Genomic DNA, 23,577 nt, shown 5'->3' with positions numbered 1-23,577 from the left:
TAGTTTTGGAGTCTGGCATCTTTTTCTCTTTGAGTTTTCTCTTTCCCACTTCCACTGTTATGTGTCATGACAAATACTCATCTACTCCTTGTTATCTTAGCTGTAGTCCCCTAGAAGCACAGGTTAAGGGGGGAGATCTTTGTTCAGTGGTTTATTGGAGTATTCTTAGGAGAAACCTGTATGGAAGTGGAAGAAGCAGAGCAGGGCATGAGAATATCTAGATAAATATGTGGTTTCATGAGAAGTCTAACCTAATCTTTCCAGCCCGATCCTAAGGATATCCTGGAGCATGGATTATACTACTATGCTGATCCCTCAGCTGAACCTTTGAAAATTTGTTACAAAGTCAAGCAGCTTCCAAATTATGTACTATATGATAGGACAAATGAGTCCCATAGGTATATCCCACTGTTGCATCTCCCTTGTGATGAATTGTGTCACTTGATCAAATGATGGAATCACCCAAAATAGCTGGAATTACCGGCAGATTGTGTAGTGGTGAATTGTGTCACTTGGTCTGAGTTGATATAACAGGATATCATGTTGGGAGAACAGAAATTCTGTGACCCTTCTGTGGCAGAGCTGGCTGAGGCACTGTGGAAAGGGAAAGTAAACTAATACCTATAATATGTTTCGATTTCAGTTATGAGAAAGCATAGATTCTTCTGGGATCAAAGGGATTTAATGTAATAAAATTCTTACCAACTGACTGGATTGTTTCTTCAAGGATGGCACCTTATCAGGGAGAGGGCCAAACATAGGTCTTTGTGACAGGAAAGTTGAACCCTTAACAGTAACAGTAACTAGGTCAGCCTTTGTGAGAAAGTTCGTGCTGTTGGCCCATGACTTAGTCATATTTGCCATGATGGTTTCTCCACTCATGAGTCCTTTGTGTAAGTACTGGAATCACTAAAGACAGAGGCTAGTTGATATCTACTGATCGAGTCAACTTTCTAATTGATTTGATAGTACAGATGCTCTCTGATGAACACTAATGTGCTATACAAAATTTTCACACCTTTTCTCCATTTCCACAGGTGTAGTCATTCTCTTCTTCAGATATTTTTTTCCTTCATATTCAACTTTATCTGTATCCAAGTATTTGACTAACCAGCTAAGCCATTTGCTATTGAAGTGCTTGCCAAGGAATCTATGTTTATCCTGATTACAGGCTGTTTTTCTCTTTACACACAAAGTGGACAACCAGATGCATGCAACTCTGTCCACCGGGAGGATTTCAGTTCATCCTCGTCTTTCAGACCCTCTCCTAAGTGGGGCTTTCGTGCAACTGTAATCCATTTTGGGCCTCTGCTAATACACCAAGTTGACCCATCCATGAATGAATCCACTTCATTTTATTAATGTTTACAGAGAACTTCACCATGATCTCTGGAAGTGTAAGCTGAATTAAAAAATGCAGGTACAACAATGGTGGGTGAGTGACTTGAAGGTCTCATCAGTCACTCATTGGGATAGCTCATTTGTATCATCTGGACCTGCTCCACCCCAGTCCTGAATGTGCTGCATCTATCTTGCAAAGTGCTGCTGCTGCTGGGCTTACTTGATCTTATGAATTCATGCATCTGACCAGCTCAAGCAACCAGCTCAAGAGGGCAGCTTCGGTCATATGATTACACAATGTTCCATTGTCATATATCGGTTCCCTACTTGGTAAAGTAGCATGGTGACAGCTGCTTTTCAAATGTCGTGTAGTTCTGTGATAAAATGTTATGGCCATGTTCCAGGGATTGCACAGTAATTCTCCTGTTAGAGCTTGCCAGAGATTTTATTCAGAGCAGTATACTCAAGTGTGGCATAAACTGCCTATCCACCTCCAAAAGGCTTGCTAAATGCTTTCTTAGTAGAAAGAGGTGTAAAGTACATGCTATGGTCTGAATGTTGGTGTCTTCCAAAATTCATATGTTGGAAACCAATACCCAATGTGATAATGCTAAAATATGGGGCTTTACAGAAGTAATTAAGTCATGATGGTTCTACTCTCAGGAATGGGATGAGTTATCTTACAAAAGAGGTTGAAAAGTGTCCTTTCTCCCTTTTGCCATGTGAGGATGCAGCAAGAGGTGCATCTTTGAAACAAAGCAAGCCCTTATCAGCCCTCAAATCTTCTGGTGCCTTGATCTTAGACTTCTTAGCCTCCAGAATGGTAATACATTTCTATTCTTTATAAATTACCCAGTCTAAGGCATTTTGTTATAGCAATCCAGAACAAATAAAGACAGTGCCATAACTTGTTCTTGTCTGAGGAGATATCCTAGCTTCCTTAGCTCACTGGAATCCTAAAAATTTTATCCATATGGCAACATCTTAAATTTTTGCAAGGTTTATCTAACAGTCCCTGGATTGTATGTGTCTTATGAGGGAACCCATAGTTTTTACACCTTGTCAAAATAACGTAGTATTTTTCTAATAATGAACGATCATGATGTATTATAGCATTTCCAGGTGAACTTGGTCATTTGGACTCTGTAGTGGCAGAAGGCAGGAGAGTTAGAATTGCCCTGAGGTGAAATTGACATGAGAACTGTTTTTGATCCTTCTTGAAAGGTATTAAAAAGAATGAACTTGTCTGGTCTAGTAAATTTACTGGTCTGGTAAAAATACAGTACCTGTTATTAGGGCCACTACTTAGCTAAGTTTCCTGTCAGTTACATAATATATCAAGTTTTTGTAGGGACCCGCTGCTAAATTAAATGTAAATATGACAGAGTCCATCATCCATGAATTCTTTAATTCTTTGAGGGTAGCAGTGATTTATGCCAATATACTTAGAATACAACATTTGTTTTATATTTATTACTTCGGCCAGGAGTAAATAAAGGTAATTTCATTCAGCTCAGCTTTTTTTATTATAATAGCCTTTCACCACAAACCAAGAAACCATTGTTATGGTTCCAAGAGACAATATATGTGTCTGTTTTGATTATAACCTGAGAAATGAGGAAATGATCATGGGTAGGGTCTGTAAAACCAATGCACCCAATGTGAGATGGACCTGGCCAAGGAGATTCATTATTATCTGATCCTCAAATGCTCCTATCAGAGAGAATTTGTACTGAGTATTTATGAAAGTATAAATCTAAGCACTCTTTACATAATTATTACAATTGTTTATCATGTATTCTGTTATTAATGTGCCAAAGTGGTACTAAAGAATGGGAGCTAGATACATACCCCTTTAGGTGACTAGCAAGTTACTTAAGCTGTTAAGCTGTGGGACCCTAGTCCCTGTGGCTTGTGTTTGCTGATGTGATCATCACTCAACATATTCCTGTCATTTCTTGAGAACAGTGAAATGATTGAGCACATAAGAAGCTGCAGCTTGGTGTCTGAGCCCTCCAGGACTTTCTTGCCCTACATAGTACTTGCTATCTGTTTCATACCCTTTATTAAAGCTAAGCAAACTTAGTGCTTGGTAAACATTTTGTTTCTTGTATGTTTGATTGACAGTATGAATGTAAAACTCATTCTAATGGTCTTGTTTTTGCAAGAGTACAAAATAAATATAAAATACTAGAAATGATTAATATGGTTTGGCTGTGTCCCTACCCAAATCTCATCTTGAGTTTCCATGTGTTGTGGGAGCGAGTCAGTAGGAGGTAATTGAATCATGGGGGCAGGTCTTTCCCATGCTGTTCTTGTGAGAGTGAATGAATCTCCCAAGATCTGATGGTTTTAAAAAGGGGATTTTCCCTTCACAAGGTCTCTTCTCTTGTCTGCCACCATGTGAGATGTGCCTTTCACCTTCCACCATATTTGCGAGGCCTCCCCAGCCACAAAGCACTGTATGTCCAATAACCCACTTTCTTTTTGTAAATTGCCCAGTCTCAGTTATGTCTTTATCAGCAGCATGAAAATGGACTAATATAATGATGAATATAATAACTAAAAAACAAACAAACAAACAAACCCAGATTAGACACAGCAGAAGAGAAAGTTCCTGAGATGGTAGACCTTAATTAATTACCCAGAATGCAGCAAGGAAACAAGACAGTGAAAACTATTAAAGAGGTGTTAAAAAACACTGAGAAGAGTTTAAGAAGGCAGAATATTTTCTTAATTGGAGGAATAGTAGGAGAAATTCAGAGAGTGGTGCAAGGCAGAAGTAATATTCAAAGAGCTGATGCCTGAGAACTTTCTAGAAATAATAAAAAATACAAAATTTCAGATTTAGAAAATACAGTGGCATATTTCAAGAAGAATAAAGGAGTAATTTCCTGACAACTCATAGTGAAATTTCAGAAGGAGAATATAAAACAGGACTGGGACATCAATTAGACAAACAGTTGACTTTTCTAAGCCTAATACAAAAGCTGGAAGATGAGGTGCCAAGGGGAAAAGCTGTCCAGTGAGAACCGTTAATCTAGTTAAAAGATTTTCAAAATTAAAAACTAAAAATAAACAAACCTAGATTGGACACAGCATATTAAAAAAACAGATAAACAAAACCGAGGAGGCTTGCTGTCAATTGAATTCTTGGTAAAAGAATATCTAAAGAGTATACTCAAAGAAAAAAAATAAGTCCAGAAAAAAAAATCTGATAATCAAGAAGAAGTAGAATATTAAAAAATAATTACAGACTGGAAGGTATTTGCAATATATATGACCGATAAAAGAATGGTATCCAGAATGTATAAAAGGCTCAGACAAGCCAATCTGAAGAAAGTGTAAAGAACTAAGCAGGAGCTTCATAAAAGAGGATGTTCAAAAGGATAATGAACTTAAAAATCTGTTCAAAATCACAGCGATCTTTAGGCAAATGCAAATTGAAACTACCACAAGATATATCATTATAATCCTACCAGATGGCTAAACGTTTTTTTTTAAATGAAAAGAACAAGTTTTGAATAAAGTATGGAGCAGCCAGAACTCTCACATATTACCGGTGGGAGTTTAAATTGATAAATTTATTTGGAAAACTGTTTGGCACTGTCTATTAAAGCTAAACAGACACCTACTCTATGACCCAGAATTTCTACTTGTGTGAATCCAACAAAACTAAATGTGTTTAGCTTCGTATCAATAAGACATGTACAAAGATACTGCTAAAGGTTTTATTCAAACTAGTTTCAAACTGGAAACAACCCATGCCCAGGAGTAGTAGAATAGACAAATACATTGTAGCGTAACCATGCAATGGAAATTGATGTAGCAACGAAAAAGGATAAACTACACAAAAATGCAACAGCATGAATATATTTAAAAACCATAACCATAACAATGAGAGACAAAATAGTATTTACTGTATGATTTGGTTTATATAAATATTAAGAAAAGGCAACAGTGCTTTAAGATAATAGAAAGAAGTATGACATTGCATTTGGTTTGTTTATGACTGGCTGGGGAGGCACACAAGAGGTCTCTGGGGTGCTAAGAATATTCCATTTATTTATTTATTTATTTGTTTGTTTTTGTTTGTTTTTACCTGGCCCTGGCTGGTGATCTTCTGGGCCTTCCATTCTGATCCCTCTTTCTGTCCTAGTGGAACTTGGCAAGTTTCCATTAAAGTTGGGGAAAAGAATAACCCCCATACTCCTCAACTCCATCTTCTTTTTTTTCTTTTATTTTATTTATTTTTTTATTTATTAGAAAAAAAGAAAGGAGAGAAGGAAAGAAAGAAAAAAAAGGAGTGAAGGAGAGGAAGAAAGAGGAAGAAAAAGAGGGAGAGAGAACGGGAATGTTGCTTTATACTATAAATGGTTATTGAAAACCTCTTTTATGCCAATAATTGTGCTTAGTAATGGCCGATCAATATTCATTTAAACCTATGAGTAGGTGTGATGTGGTACTGACAAGAATGTATATTTTATGTATTTAAAGTGGAGAGCTCTATAAATGTTTATTAAGTTTACTTATTCTGGATCTAAGTTCAAGTCCTGGATATCCTTATTAATTTTCTGTCTCATTGATCTATCTAATATTGATGTTGAAGTCTCCCACTATTATTGTGTGAGAGTCTAAGTCTTTTTATAGGTCTTATGTATCTGGGTGTTTCTATAGAGAGAATATTCCATATATTAATCTGTGTTATGATTATATCAAAATATACATAAGTTTAAATTAAGGAAGCTTTGCACTGTAGAATTATGCTCTTCACTGCCTATGTGTAATAAAGCACAAGTTTCAGAATAGTACTTGCTCCTGGGATAAAGGTTGAGGAGAGATTGGAGATGAGAGCCTAAGGGACTTGAAGTGTATTGACAGTGTTATATTTCTTATTTATTATATATGTAGTGTATGTTTTGTATATGTAAATGTCTTATATATACAAAAATAAATAGAGGAAAAATGACATAAGGAAAACATTGCTATTTGATCTGGCTGACAAAGAATGCAGATATTCAGCAAACTTCCCATAAAATACATACTAGAATCCCCTGTGTGCAGTTTAGTTTATCAACTGTAATGTTATTAGGCACATACTTTAGCTCTGCTATCTTGCTGGAATGCATTTTTTCTATAGAGATGATCTCATAAATATTTTCTTATATTTATCTCACATGCTAATAAAAGATAAGAAGTACATTTTCTTCAGCATGTTCCTTAAAATGGCCCAAATCATTTTGTCAGAAATAAATGCTTTCTGCAATGTATGTCAAATTGAAAGTAAAAGCTGACTCTTTAGTCTGTGTCATCAAAGTGCTTAAAGTACTTAATGCATATGATATTTATACCTTTTAGACATAACCCTGACATTTAATTTTTTTTTTTTTTTTGCTTTTCTGCATTCTGAGGATATCTCATGCTAGGCTGCATATTTCCAATTCATGGAAAGATACATAAAGAGTTCCTATTTCTAAGTCAGAGATTAGCAATGAAATACTAGCAAAAATATTTATTGATATTGTTTATAGACTAATCAGACTAAATAGCACACTATTAGAGGAAGCCTACTCTAATGTTTTCCTTCTCCCATTACATAAAAATAATTAATTTTTTCTAATAATTCTCATTTAGAATAAGTTTTCATTTTTATTGAAATTTGAGTCATAAATATGTATGTAAATATTATTTACAAGTCCTTCAGCAGAAATGTGATTTGCAAATACTTTTACTTGATCTGTGGTTTATCTTTCATCTTGTTAAAATAGTCTATTAAAACACAGTTCTTAACTTTAATGAAGTTTGATTTATAATTTTATTTTATGGATCATGTTTTTCGTGTCATATGTAAAAAAAATTTGCCTAACACAAGTCATAAACAGTTTCTACTGTATTTTCTTCTAGAATTTTTAGATTTTACATTTAGATATGTGGTCTGTTTGAGTTAATATTTATATATGGTATGAGGAGGCAAGGTTGTAAAAGTGCTTTGTTTCTTCTTGCTTCCTGACTTTATTTCCCCAATAGATATTTACGTGTGCCATCACTATTTGTTAAACAGACTTCTTTTTCTATTGAATTGCCTTTGCAAGTTGATTGAAATCCAGTGAATCATGTACATTTCAGTCTGTTTCTGCTATCTCTGTTCTATCAATCTCTTTTCTAGCCACGTGGTCTAGTTCTTGCAATATGGTGGCACTTTTTAGACTTAAGAAGAGTGAGCAAAGTTGGGAAATGTTTAGTGGAAGCACATATCCTGTGAAAATCAGGAGCCACATCATCTAGTATGTACAATGTACTTTTCTCCCACCTTTTAATTATTTACTTTTGCCAAAAATTTTCTATGAAGTGTTTTGAAATATTACATCGAGATGTTAATTAAATAATTTATAGAAGAGTGGCCTATACTTGGTGAGAAGTTATAGAAACGTAGGAACCACACACAGCTAAAAAAGATAGTTATAACACTACAAAATGTGACCAGTAGAAGATCTGGAGTAGTAGACAGATTTACTGTGATGAGAAATAAATTAGATAAATTTATGGATCACATAGGCACTTTTTAGGACACCCCCTCCTTCCAAAGACTTGGGGAGGAGACCTTGAAAGAGATTAGATTTCCTATTGATCTTGTGAGATGAGAAGTCAACTCTTTTTATTGGATTATAATAAGGAAGGACTATCCTAGAAACATGAAGAAAGCGTAGATACTATATTTGTACCAAACTTTTGCCTTTTTTAAAAAATGTATCATCTGCAAAATTTAAGCTGTGGAATTTCTAGACTTTAGAATTATCTCCTTAATATTTTAATTAATTCTCCAGATAAAAGTGAAAAACTAACAACAGTAAAGCAGCTGGTCATAATACTTTAAAACTATCTGGCTTGATTTTTTAAGCCATACAATTTAGGAACTCACAAAATGAAGAAAATAAGTTTCCAAATTAATAACTTAGTAGAGAAATTTCTTTCTATTTTCTGGACCTGGCTGGGGAGTTCTACCCACTAAGAATTTGGTGGTATCTTTTCAGTCAATGTGTAGTACATAGCTTCTGTGAAATACATTGAACCACACCCATGACAGGAGAACATGCCCTGTATAATTGTTTCATCTCAGTGAATGTGCTGTTGCTTGTTCGTAGTCAATTGAATTAAGGGTGGACATTATACAGGAAGGGAAAACTCACAGATTTTTTCAGCCAGAAAGAGCAACCTTCCTTATAGACTTGTGTGATATACTAAAATTTTAATATAGCATCTGAAACAGTGGATATTAAGGAAACAGGGAATATTCACCCATTGTCCTCACATTCTTCTTAAAAGACAGCAAACCTGGCCCTGATCTCATAGCTGTATGGATTAAGATTCTTACCTTGTCTATAATGAAGTTCAAATATTATATGCCCTAATGTTATAAAAAGTCTGGTGAGTCAGATAGTGTGCTCTATTTTCCATATAAAGATTAAAAGTTTTAAAAACCTAAACATTGTTAAAAAATAATCTGAACATTATTTTAAAAGGTTTTGACTATTCACAATAGGTTGTCAAAGACTATCATTAAAAATTTTATAACATCAAGTTATCAATAACAACCATAAATGATTCAATTAAATTGAATGGCTATTTTTAAATATTCTCAGAGATTTATAATTATGTCACAAAATCTATGTAATTACTGACCATAAAAGCAAAATTATTAGTCATCAAGTTGTATAGAGAAACATTAATTTAAATTGTCAAAGATCAGATAATAGCATTCTGCAAAACATATATAAGCCCAGGATAATGAACATGAAGGAATAACTTGATTTTGCAAAAGTTAATTTTAAATCTACTGTTTCTTGATAACTTATAAAATAAACAAATAAAATATATAGTAGAATGAATATTGATAATTTTTAAGGAGAAACATTAATACAGGGAAGGAGCTCTAGAAGTGACAGTGCTCATGAGATAGCAGAAAAAGTCTCAAGGAAAAGGAAAATCCCAGTAAAATCCTGAGGAAGCGATCACGCTACCCATATGAACATCTGGAGAGAGAGTACCAAGGCAGTGACATTAACAAGTACAAAAGCCTTGAAGTCAAAGCACACATATGTTCAGTGTTGACCCAGGGGTTCTTGAATTGGAGAATAGCTAAGAAAAATGAAAGAAAAGTAAAGAACACCAGAAAATATAAAGCCTTAGAGGTAACATTAAGGAATTTAGCTTTTCATGAATGAGATGAGACTCACTGGAGGGTTTTGAAAAAGCACTGTCGATTTCTTATTTTCCTAGAACTGTTATGCCTGTGGTCTGAGAGTACAATATATGCGAGGAAGAGCAGAAGCAAAAATAATATCAGCGTGGGTGCTAATGCACCAATCCTCCAGAGATGACAGTTGCTTGAATCTGGTGGTAAGAATGAGAATCAAATTTCGTACGTATTTTGGAAAGGTAGAGCTATTAGAATTTTTGGAAGACATGGATGTAGTTGTGGGAAACAGAGAGGAGTCAAGGATGACCTGAAGAATTTTGGCCCATTCAAATGGAGTTACCATTGAATAATAAGAAATAGTGCAGGAAGTGCTGATTTGGGAGTGATTCTCAGAGACTCAGTTTGGGACACATTAATTTTTGTATGCCTTTTAGCCATCACACAATTGCATATTTGAGTCAGGAGAGGGGTCCTAGGCTGTAGACACAAATTTTAGGGTAGTGTACATATACATTTACATATACATACATGCATTTGTGTGTTTGTTATCATATATTTTGAGCTGAATTGTGCCTCCCCAAAATCATATATCAAAGCCTTCACACCCAGTGCCTCAGAACATGACTATATTTGGGATAGACATAATTAAGGTAAAAAGGGTCATATGGGCCCAATCCAATAGACTGGTTCCTTTATAAGAAGAGGAAATTTGGATGTTAGACATACACGTACACAGAGGAAAGGCTATGTAAAGACAGAGAGAAAGCTATCTACAATCTATGAAGGGCAGCCTAAAAAATAAAACAAGTCACAAAACTCCGCTGACACTGTGGTCTCAGACTCCTTGCTTCCAGAACTCTGAGAAAATAAACTTTTGTTATTTAAACCCTCTAGCAAGTGGTGTTTTGTTTTTTGTTATGATTGCCCTAACAAATTAATACAGATTTTGATACTGGGAGTGGGATGCCAACTGTAAAAATAACTGTAAATGTGGAAGTGGCTTTGGAAATGGGTAATGAGTAGAGGCTGGAAGACTGATGAAGCCATGTCAGAAAATGCTTAGGTTGCCTTGAAGCAACTGTTGATAGAAACATGGACATTAAAAGTGCTACCATGGAGCTGGTTGTGGTGGCTGTAATCCCCAACTACTCTGGAGCTTGAGGCAGGAGAATCACTTGAACCGGGAGTTAGAGGTTGCAATGAGCTGAGATTGTGCCACTACACTCCAGCTTGGCAACAGAGCAAGAATCTGTCTCAAAAAAAAAAAAAAAATTGATAAGTACCACTGTGAAACCTTAGATGGAAATGAGAAATATGTTTTAAACACCGGAACAAAAGCAATATCTATGATACAGTGGCAAAGAACACGACTGAATTGTGCTCTAGTGTTTTATGGAAGGTAGAACCTGTAAGTGATTAACCCTGGTATTTAGCTGAGGTGAATTCTAAGCAGACTTGAAAGTGTGGCCAGGTTCCTTTTTGATGCTTACAGTAAAATGCAAGAGAAGAGAGATATATCAAAGAATCATTAAGAATAAAGGAGTCAGAACTTGAGATTTAGGAAATGATCAGTTTATTCATATGGCCAAAAATGAGAAAGCTTGTTCCGAACAGAAGACAAGGGTGTGACTGGTCATTCATTTCATAAGGAGATTATCAATGTGACTCATGGATTGAATCAACGGTTTCAGCAAAAGCCAGGAATAGAGATATGATTAACCAGGAAAGATCTGTGGAGGACACTCTTGTCTGATGGCTTGGATACCGATGAAACCAAAAAGGTTATTTCTGAGAATTTTATATCAGAGAAAAACTGCCAGCTTGGAGTAAAAGGGACAGTGATGGGAGAGAGCGAAGAAGAGCTACCAGAATTCTGAGATTCTATAGCATGAGTCAATTGGGGTACCCGGCTGAAAATCTGTGCTAATCTTCAAGAAAAGAGAAAAGTGACTCCAAAGGTAGGACTGCCACTATTGTCATTGGCCCAGAGTCTCAGGCCTGGGTGGCAGGACTGTCTGTTCCCAGGTTTCGAAGGGTGGGGCCACCTCCTTGGTTTCAGCAAGCCAGGCTGCCATTATCCAGGATAGGGAGCAAAACAACCACCCCAGTGGAGGGCAGGCTCACCTTCCCAGTGGGTCCTAAAGACAAAGGATTGAGACAAAAGGGATTATTCTTGGGCTTTAAAGTCTACTAAAATTTGCCCTGGTAGGTTTTAGTCTTGCCTGGGACCTCTGACCCCTTTCTTCTTTCTGATTTATCCCTTTTGGGAACAAGATGTTTATGCCAGCCCTACCACTTCATTTCGTAAGCTGATAACTTTTGCAGTTCCATAGATTCATGTTGAAGAGGAATTTTGCCTGACGATAATCATACCTTGGATATCACTCTGCCTGATTTAGATATTTAGATGATCTTTTAGACTTGGATTTTATACTGAAATGGTTTAAATATTTTGAGCTTTTGGGAAGAAACATATATTTTGCATGTAAAGAGGACACGAATTTTGGAGGGCCAGAGAGAGTTGGAGGGTTTTGGGTTGAATTGTGACCATCCAAAATTAATATGTTAAAGTCCTAAACTCTAGTACTTTAGTAAAGTGAGGTATATGGAGGGCTACAATCCAATACAATTAGTGTCCTTATAGGAAGAGGAAATTCGGACATGGAAATAATTGCCCACAGAGAAAAAACCATGTGAACACAATGTATCTGTGTGGTAAACCTAAATTATATATACATTACCTATGACAATGTATATGTGTTGTAGGTTTACCACACATATACATTAAACCTACAACACATATACATTGAAACTAAACTTCAGTTTATTGTAAACCTACACATAAACATTGAAACTGACGTTTACTTTAATTTTGGGGGGTTTTTTCACATGTGGTTTTTACTTAATTCAAAATATCTGCCGACCATGAAATGCAAGTTAATTCCAAGCAACAATGAAAATGAAAACAGGGTTGATCATGAGCATGACCACTAGATGTTGCTAGTTGTCTAGTTTATAAATCTAAGCAGTTGCATTTCTCAAAAGCTTGCTTCTCCCGTGTTTTCACCAGTGTTTTTTAAATACAATATAGAATTCAATTCTAACATTCAGTTAAGCTGGAACATACAGCAAGTTAAAATTTGTAATATTCAAGTTTTAAAAAAATTGCTTCTAAGTTCACTTAATCATTTTTTCTTTACATGCTCAAAGGTAGTAACATCCAAATCTGAAATATAGTTATGTCACAAAAATAACCAAACAGTCTTGTAATTACATTGTTATTATAATGAGCTGTCATCAGATTTTTTTAACAATGGGCAATTTAACTCTTGTCATTCACAGTTGTTTTACTTTGATTCTTCTCTGAAAATGTTTGTAATCAGCTACAGTTCAAAATTGCCTTATCATCAAGGGGATTAATAAAAAAGACTCTAACAAGTACTCTGAAATACAGATTGCTGCTGATAACTTTATGATCTTATCATTGGACTGGGTAAGAATTTTCCAAATTATAATGAAAAACCAAATGGCTTCATACAACTGCTATACCAAGATCAAACAAAACAAGAATTAATTGTGTGATGTTTATTCTGCTGAGGATAATGTTTTTTTACTTTCTTTTCAAAACTTTGAAGGTCCTTTAATGTTTTATTTTCCTGAACTAAGAAAACTTTTAATTTTTTCTTTTAAGCCATCTATAGCACATTGGTAACACACACTTTTGTCAACATAATTAAAATATTTGCCTTTTCTCCCTACCTGATTCTTCTAGAATTCGTAAAGCTACTTGTTGATCTTTTTATTTTATGGCAGTATAGTGATTTGCAAAAGTTCAGAAAGACTCTGTTTTCTTTAAAACAGCACACAGTTGGAAATACTGGTTATATTACTAAGACTCTGACTGGAATACCATCTTTAAGAAGATATAAAGAACATCTAGCTTCACAAATTGTCAGCCTCATAGTGAGTAAGGAATTTCACTTCCTGGCAGGCCCAGGAACCTCAGGGTATTTTGGAGAGCCCAAGACAAGGGGAATTCACTAAAATCTATAGGTATTGCAAGCAAAGCTTGATGGTGAGTCCTTGACTTGACATTATAGGCTTGAGAGGCTTTTAAAAGTCGAATCTGATATTTCTCTCTCTTTTTTTCCCAAGAACTGATGCTTCGTATTTTATTTCCCCTCTGCCCTCCCATCCTACCCTTGGTGATGGTTGTACCCATTTGAGCATTTCTGAGCACATGACCATAAGTAAATCTTGAGAGAGGAGTGGAATTCTTGTCTAAATAGTAACAGAAGAGGATTAGCTACCAGAATAGCATAACTTTTGATATTTCTTATAAAAAGATTCAGCAAAGCAAACTTAAAAGGACCAACAACAACCAAATTGAGAGCTAAATCAGGAAGGCAATCCCATTCACAACTGCCGTTAAAAGAATAAAATACCTAGGGAAACAGGTAACCAGGGAGGTAAAAGCTCTCTACAATGAAAATAACAAAACACTGCTCAAGGAAATCAGAAAAGACAAAGAGACAGAAACGCATTCCATGCTCATGGATAGGATGTATTGATATTATCAAAATGGCATACTGCCCAAAGCAATTTATATATTCAATGCTATTGCTATGAAACTACCAATGACGTTCTTCACAGAACTAGGAAAAAAACTTATATAAAAATTCATAGGAGCCAAAAAAGAGCCTGCATAGTCAAGGCAATTATAAGCAAAAGAACGAAGCTGGAAACATCATGTTACCTGACTTCGAAACATATTACAGGGCTAGAGTAACCAAATCAGCATAGTACTGATACAAAAAACAGGCACATAGACCAGTGGAGCGGAGTAGAGAGTCCAGAAATAAGGCTGCACACCTATGGCCATCTGATCTTTGGCAAAGTTAAACAAATAAACAATGTTAAAAGACTTCCTATTCAGTAAATGGTGCTGGGATAACTGGTTAGCCATGTGCAGATGATTGAAGCTGGACCCCTTCCTTACACCATATACAAAAATCAAATCAAGAGATGAGTTAAAGACTTAAATGTAAAACCCAAAACTGTTAAAATTTTGGAAGACAACCTACACAATATCATCCTGGACATAGGAATGGGCAAAGATATTATGACAAAGACACTGAAAGCAATATTAACAAAAGCAAAAAATGACAAATGAGATCTAATTAAACTTACGAGCTTCTGCACAACAAAAGAAATTATGAAAAGATTAATCAGCCAATCTACAAAATGGGAGAAAATATTTGCAAACTATGCATCTGAAAAAGGTCTAATATCCAGCATTTATAAGAAGCATAAACAAATTTACAAGAAAAACAACCCCATTAAAAAGTGGGCAAAGGACATGGACAGACAATTCTAAAAATAAGATATGTATGTAGTGGCCAAGCTTATGAAAAATAGTTCAATATCACTGAGAATTAGAGAAATGTAAATCAAAACCACAGTGAGATGCCATCTCACATTAGTCAGAATGTCTATTATTAGAAAATCATAAAATAACAGATGCTGGTGAGGTTGCAGAGAAAAGGAAACACTTATACACTAATGATTGAAGTGTAAATTAGCTCAACCATTGTAGAAAGGAGGATGGCAACTCTAAAGAACTGAAAGCAAAACTACCATTAAACTCAACAATCCCTTTACTGGGTATATACCCAGAGGAATATAAATCATTCTACCATAAAGGCACGTGCATGTGAATGTTCACTGCAGCACTATTCACAATAGCAAAGACATGGTATCAACCTAAATGCCCATCGATGACAGATTGAGTAAAGAAAATGTGGTATCTGTACACCGTGGAATACTATACTGCCATAAAAAAGAACAAGATCATGTATTTTGAAGGAGCATGGATGGAGTGGGAGGCTATTATCTTTAGCAAGTTAACACAGGAATAGAATACCAAATAACTCATGTTCTCACTTATAAGTGGGGAGCTGAATGATGAGAAGTCATGAACACAAAGAAGGGAAAATCAGACCTTGGGGTCTACTTGAGGGTGGAGGATGAGAGGAGAGAGGAACAGAAAGGTAACTATTGTGTACTAGGCTTAATACCTGGCTCATGAAATAATCTGTAAAATAAACCCCTGTGACACAAGTTTACCTATACCGCATGTACCCCTAAACCAAAAATAAGTTTTAAAAAAAGAAAGATAAGGATTTGCTTCATAGTTATACTAGAAGTTTTTAATGTGAAAAAAGAGGTCTATATTGTCAATCACTATTTTTGTTGTGCTTACATAATCAGGCAAAGTATGATGAGAATTTATTTTTGTAAACAAATTAGTCTTACTTTGATTAACTTAGGTAGAAATTAGGGTGACTGTAGGGAGAAAAATTATGTTTCAGAAAAAACTATAGTATACTTGTTATTGGGATTATAGCTCTATTCATTGTTTTTTATTTTTCTTCTTTTTTTTTTTTTTTTTTGAGATGGAGTCTCGCCCTGTCACCCAGGCTGGAGTGCAGTAGCATGGTCTCGGCTCACTGCAAGCTCCGCCTCCTGGATTCAAGAGATTCTTCTACCTCAGCTCCCTGAGTAGCTGGGATTACAGGTAGCTGCCACTACATCCAGCTAATTTTTGTATTTTTAGTAGAGATGGAGTGTTGCCATGTTGGCCAGGCTGGTCTTGAACTCCTGACTTCAGGTGATCTGTCTGCCTCGGCTTCCCAAAGTGCCAGGCAGACAGGCATGAGCCACCATGCCTGGCGGTTTTTGAATTTATATTATCTACCTGTAGACTGGACTGGATCTTGAAACTTTTCATGTTTCCTTCAATATCTGGCTTACACTAATGACAAAAACAGTTCTGTTCTTGAAGCCCTGTAATCTGGACAACTCAATATCAATTTCTAGGGGCAACCTTGTGCCTTGAGAGTTCACTGAAATGTGAAATGCCATAACCAGAGACCTTCATACTGCAAACAGGGTGACAAGTTGGCAACTTCAAGTTGTGGACAGCTTTTACAAAGACAAAAGAATAAGACTTATCATCATGAGACTCTTACCCTTCTTAATTTTTTTCCTTTCTTACGCTTCCCTCTTTTGCTTGGAAGTATAATACTGTCATTAGAATCTCACAATTAGTAGCTTCTGTGGGTAACTTGAAGAGTGTTGAATCTCTCATGCCAAACCCAAATCTTTACATTATTTAAGAGATCCTTCAGTCCACCCAGCAGCTAACTTAAGCAACATTCCTAACACAACCATTTGCTCAAATTGCATTATGGGTCTCTTTTATGGAATCAGAATCTAGACTCATTGTTCTCACTCTGTTTTAATTTAACTCAGTCATGGAATACTAAATAACACTTTTCTGAAATTGGCATATTTGCAGCAACCAATTAGAAGGGGCCTGTCTACCTGAGTCAGTGTAATTAAAAAGTCCTCTTTGCTTTAACCCTTAAAAGTAACCTGGAGTAACCCGATGTTAACCAATCTATTTTTGTTTATTACTCTGTTTACTTGTTCCAACCTTACAAAAATCAGCAGTGCTGCAATGCCAGGAGCAGCACTTAATCTATTTTATAGAATGAGATGCTATAATAAATGAGAATTCAGAAAAAACACCCATAAAGTTGTTTGTGAACTTCTGGGCTGACTTCGACCTGCATATGCATGAATCTGATTCTAGTCAGCATACCAAAGACTTTGGAGAACTGAGCTAACAAATAGGTTCTTATATAGGTCCCAGACTGACAACTGAATAGTGTACACAAGGAAGAAATACAGAAAGTACTGAGCCACTGCAAAAACTCTGAAATGGAGCTGAAGCAGTAACTATAGCCTATAGAAGATGAGTAGAAATTTGTAGCCTGAACTTTCGTTTTAACAAGTAGCTATTGCTTGTAAAACCCAAAATATCAACATTTCCATAGGATTTAAGTAAAACCCAGAGTCCTATAGCATAATAATCAAAATTTCCACCAGGATACAGCCAAATATATATATATATATGTATTTGTATCTGTGTGTGTGTGTGTGTGTGTGTGTGTGTGTGTGTGTGTGTGTAGGGAGATGAAAATGTCAAATTTGATGGAAAAATAATGCCTACAATCAGATGACATAGATGTTGGAATTATCTGACAGGGACATTAAAGCAGCTATTTTAAACTTGCTCAAATGCATAATTGTGAATATTTTTAACAAATAAAAATAAAATATATAAATTCCAAATCATGAGTGGCCAGAAGGCATAGCTAGAGGCCCACTATCAACCCTCCAGAGTTAGAGCAGGCAGATTAGAAGTCCTAAGCTGAGTGCTGGCCCCCTAAAATTTCCCAGAAACTAGGTCAGTTTACTGAACCCACCTTATACTACAATCAAACAATCAAGGACATCAAATAATATAAAAGAAAAAAAATCAAAGGACAGCATCTTCAAAGATTTAAGGAACATCACCCTGAAAAGATGAGAAAGAACCAATGCAAGAACTTTGGCAATTCAAAAAGCCAGAGTGTTTCCTTATCTCTAAATGATTGCACTGGGTCTGCAACAGTGGTTCTTAACCAGGGTGAAATGGCTGAAATGACAGAAATAGAATTGAGAATGTGGATAGGAACAAAGATTCAGGATAAAGTTGAAATCAAATCTGAATGACCGCAAAGAATACAATAAAATGATACAGGAGATGAAAGATGAAATTACCATTTTAAGATAGAACCAAACTGATTTGATAAGGCTGAAAAACTCACTTTGAGAATTTCAGAATATAATTGCAAGTATTAACTGCAGAATCAACCAAGCCGAGGAAAAAAAAATCTCAGAGCTTAAAGACCAGCTCTCTGAAATAACTCAGACAAAAATAAAGAAAAAACAATACAGAAGAATGAACAAACACTTCAAGAAATATGGGATTGTGTAAAAAGACCAAATCTATGACTCACTAGTGTCCCTGAAAGAGAGGAAAAGCAAATAACTTGTAAAACATATTTCAGGTTATAATCCATAAAAATTTCCCCAACATTGATAGAAAAGTCAACATTCAAATTCAAGAAATCTACAGAACCCCTGAAAAAACTATAGAAGAAGATCTTCCCCAAGACACATTGTCATCAGATTCTCCAAGGACAGAATGAAAGACTGTTAAATGCAACTAGACAGAAGGTGCAAGTCACCTACAAAGGAAACTCCATCAGACCTTTCAGCAAAAATACTATAAGCCAGAAAAGATTGGGGGTCCATATTCAGCATTCTTAAAGAAAATATATTACAACCAAGAATTTCATATCCAGCCAAACCAATCTTCATAAGTGAAGGAAAAATAAGCTCCTTTTTAGAGAAGCAAATGCTAAAGAAATTCATTACCACCAGACCTGCCTTAGTAGAGGACCTGAAGGGAGTAAATATGGAAATAAAAGACCATTACCACCACACACTTAAATACATAGACCAGTGACACTATCAAGCAACTGCACAAACAAGTCAGCATAATAACCAGCTAATATGATGACAGAATCAAATCCACACATATAAATACTAACCTTGAATGGAAATGGACTAAATACCCCCAATTCAAAGACATAGAGTGGCAAGTTGGATAAAGAAGCAAGACCAAATGATATACTGGCTTCAAGAAACGTACCTCACATGCAATGACACACATAAGCTCAATGTAAAAAGATGAAGAGAAACCTACCCAGCAAACAGCAAACAGGAAAAAGCAGGGATTGCTATTTTAATTTCAGACAAAACAGACTTTAAACCAGCAAAGATTAAAAAAAAAAAAAGACAAGGAAGGGCATTACATAACAGTAAGGGGCTCCATTCAATGAAAATACAAATTATCCTAAATATGTATGCCCCCAACATGGGTTCACCCAGATTCATAAAGCAAGTTCTTACCAATGTAGAGACTTAGATAAATACACAATAACAGTGGAAGACTTCAACAACCCATTAACAGCATTAGACAGATCATCAACAGAAAACTAACAAAGACCTGCACATGGATCATACTCTAAAATTGACCACACAGTCAAACAGAAAACAATCCTCAGCATCAGCAAATTCAAAAAATCTAAAATCATACCAACCACACTCTTGGTCCATGGCACAATAAAATGGCAATCAATAATAAGAAAATTACTCAAAATCATCCAGTTGCATGAAAACTAAACAACCTGATCATTAATGACTTCTGGGTAAATAATGAAATTATGGCAGAAATCAAGAAATGTTTTAGAAAAAATAAGAAAAATGATACAGCATACAAGAATCTCTGTAACACAGCTAAAGCAGTATTAAGAGGGAAATTTATGCCACTAAACTTCCACATCAAAAGGTTAGAAAGAGCTCAAATTAACAACCTAACATTACAACTAGAGGAACTAGAGAAACGAGAGCATACCAACCCCGAATCTAGCAGAAGACAAGAAATAACCAAAGTCAGAGCTTAACTAAAGGACATTGGGAAACAAAAAACCACACTAAAGATCAATAAATCCATGAGTTGGTTTTCTGAAAGAATTAATAAGATAGATCAATAGCTAGACTAATAAAGAAAATAAGAGAGAAGATACAAATAAACACAATCAGAAATGACAAAGGGGATGTTACTACTGACTCCATAGATATACAAAAATCCCTCAGAGGCATCTAGGAACAACTGTATGCACACAAGCTAGAAAATCTAGAAGAAATGCATAAATTCCTGAAAGCATACAACCTCCCAAGACGGAACCAGGAAGAAATTAAATACATGAAAAGACCAGTACTGATACTTGTCTTTTCGGGGATCTGCAATTAAATTAATAATCAATTAAATTAATAATCAATAGCCTTCCAACCAAAAAACAAACAAACAGCCCAGAACCAGACAGATTCACAGCTGAATTATACCAGTTGTACAAAGAAGAGCTGGTATCATTCCTACTGACACTACTCCAAAACATTGAGGAGAAGGAATTCCTCTCTAACTTAATCTATAAGGCTGGCATCATCCTGATGCCAAAACCTGACAGAGACATAACAAAAGCATAAAACTTCAGGCAAATATTCTTGATGAACATAGATACAAAAGTCCTCAACAAAATACTAGCAAACCAAATCCAGCATCACGTTAAAAAAAAAAAATTTCACAAAGATCAAGTAGTCTTTATCCGTAGGAAACAAGGTTGGTTCGACATATATGAATCAATAAATGTGATTCATCACATAAACAAAACAAAAAATAAAACACATGATTTACTCAAGAAAATGTTTTCAATAAAATTCCATATTCCTTCATATTAAAACCTCCAACAATCTAGGCCTTGAAGGAATATTCTTCAAAATAATAAGAGCCATCTATGATAAACCTATCGTCAACATCATACTGAATGGACAAAAGCTGGCTGCATTGCCCTTGAGAACTGGAACAATGAAAGAATGTATCCAGTCTCACCACTTCTATTTAAGATAGTACTGGAAGTCCTAGCTGAAAAAAGTTCCTTCTTACCTATGCCTCACTGATAGGAAAATCACAACATTTGGTCTTCTGCCATCTCTCTTTGCCACATTTTCAGATATGGAAAGTTCATTTGAGTCTCAGACAATATAAAATATTCTAACTTCCTTGTAGGTAAAGAGTCAAGGATTGAATGCTTAGAGTTTATTACATTTAAAGATTATATTTATAGATTTTTACAAGTTCCAGTTTCACTAAAATTAGCTTTGTATTTATACTGAGTTGTTAAATATAACTTAATAGCATAAATTTAATAACTATAGAATATAATAAAGAGAAACAAAACAATTAATTGAAATGTCATTAAACTAACTAGTTTGCATCCTAGCCTATTCCAGTAATTGCATGCTTTAATTGATGCTGGGAATTCAGAAACAATGCCTTGGCACATATTTTTAATTATTTCAAGAATAGAAAAAAATAAACATGATACCATTGATAAAAATATTTTTTCAGTTGAGCATGTTCAATTTATAGTAGTAAAAATACACTGAACAAACTGTTTTGTCTTTTTTTTTTTTTTTTTTTTGAGACCGAGTCTCACTCTGTTGCCCATGCTGGAGTGCAGTGGGGAGAGCTTGGCTCACTGCAACCTCTGCCTTCCAGGCTCAAGTGATCCTCCCACTTCAGCCTCCCAAGTAGCTGGGACTACAGATGCGCACCACCACACCTGGCTAATTTTTGTATTTTTTGTAGAGATAACATTTCACCACACTACCCAGGCTACTCTGATACTCCTTGGCTCAAGGAATCTGCCTGCCTCGGCCTCCCAAAGTGCTGGCATTACAGGTGTGAGCCACCATGTCACACCCCGAACAAACTTTTTGATATGACATTCAACTACATTTTTGACATCAGGAAATTTAAGATTTTGATCTACAACATAAACTAGACTGGATATTCTTGTATCCTAAGTCTGTAGGCCTTAAGATTCCTGAGTCTTCAAGTCTCCATTATTTTAGCATTTTCAAATATAGTTATTTATTTATCTCAACCAGATGGGAAAAGTCATCCAAGGTAATGTTTAGTCTATAGAACAATCTGCTTATCTAGTGTGGCTGCCCGGGCTTACTACTAGTGTAGGCCTATGCCTAAGTGTTCTGTATCTTTCCTTCTTACAGATTGACTGATCAATCCATCCTCACTTTTTCTCCTCAAAATCCACACCATTACTAAATATTTTCCCCTATATTTTAATAACATTTGATATTTATGACTATAATTTTACTTATTTCAAAAATCTATTCTATATATGTTACCACAATTTCAATTGCTACAGAAAGTTATTAAATGTAAATAAAACTTACTCTCTCCATCATCACCTCCTAACCTTCATATACTAATTCTTGACTGATACATACTATTTTATGTTTGGGGTTCACTCCTACAAAAAAATCTTACACACATTAATGAATATAAATAAGAAAATTAGTTTGATAAAAGCTTTGGTGTTTGCATAAATAAATTATATATATGGCACAGCTAGGTATCTTTGGGATATTAGAAAGTTGGCAAATATTTACACATGTCATTCTCATTAAGTAACACGTAACTTTCTATTGAATTAATTTATATTTTTCCACTTTGAGGCAATGCAAAGTGTCATTTAATGTGTACTTGTATTAGCTTAATTTGTTGGAAAAATGACACAGTGAAATACTAAAAATGAATGTATGAATCAGGTATTACCAAGTGGCAATTAAAGACTATGTTATAGCTTATGTTCTTGCCAAAACAAAAACAAAAGACAGGACAATGCAAACTATTTATTAAGGTTTACACTTCTATGTAGACATCAAAAATGAGTATTAGCAAACTTTAATTTGCAACAGTCTAAAATGTGAAAAATGGCACTTCATTTTTTACCGGTTTTCATTTCTTTAAACATCACTTTATTTGTCATCTTTAATTTTTAGTTACTTATGTGTCTTATCAGTTTAAATTTTAAGGCATAATATATATTTAAAAGAGCAAAACATTTTATGTTCTATTAAAGAATGTATATGAATATATGTTAATTTGATACTAATTAAACTGAATTTGTTGTAAATCCTTTCAACATTTGAGATCAAAATAGAAATTTGTCCTACAACTTTTAAACATATTTATTATTTTTCTAGAAACATTGTTTCTTACTATATGGAAATTCTTGATGAAGTTAACAGTTGCAAGAAAACATTTTCTAGCAATTTTGAAATTTATCCTTTATTTTTTAAGTTAAATGCTTCTAGATATATAATGAAATAAAAATATACAAAGGTAATTTATTGAGGAACAATTCTCTCAAAAATTTATCCTTGGCTTTTCATGTTTAGGTAATTTTATCATTATCTACGCCTGCATTTTAAAATTAAAACCGACATTGCTGCTAATTTGACTAATTAATAATTATTGAGTTAACATCAATAATAAGTAAAATGTTTACTATCCAATGTTGATTCAGTTGGATAACTGACAAGTGCTGATAAATTAATAAAGTAATAAAACTTGATTGGGCTTTTGGGTGTTATTCTGCCTAAATTAATTTAATGAAAGTTGGGGGAATAGATTTTATGGTCATGAGTCAAAA

At 34.9% G+C, this 23,577-nt stretch overlaps 1 non-coding gene across 1 annotated transcript; it reads left to right on the top strand.

The window, feature by feature from the left end:
• Positions 1 to 447: 447 nt before the first annotated feature.
• LOC118153374 (small nucleolar RNA SNORD65) lies at positions 448 to 523 on the top strand. The gene has a single exon (XR_004742613.3). It is a non-coding gene; the product is annotated as a small nucleolar RNA SNORD65 (small nucleolar RNA).
• Positions 524 to 23,577: the final 23,054 nt, after the last annotated feature.

This window comes from Callithrix jacchus, chromosome 4 (genome assembly GCF_049354715.1).
Source record: "Callithrix jacchus isolate 240 chromosome 4, calJac240_pri, whole genome shotgun sequence".
NCBI classification, from domain to species: Eukaryota; Metazoa; Chordata; class Mammalia; order Primates; family Cebidae; genus Callithrix; species Callithrix jacchus.
The sequence above is the reverse complement of the archived record's forward strand: the minus strand, read 5'-3'. Positions and strand labels throughout refer to the sequence as shown.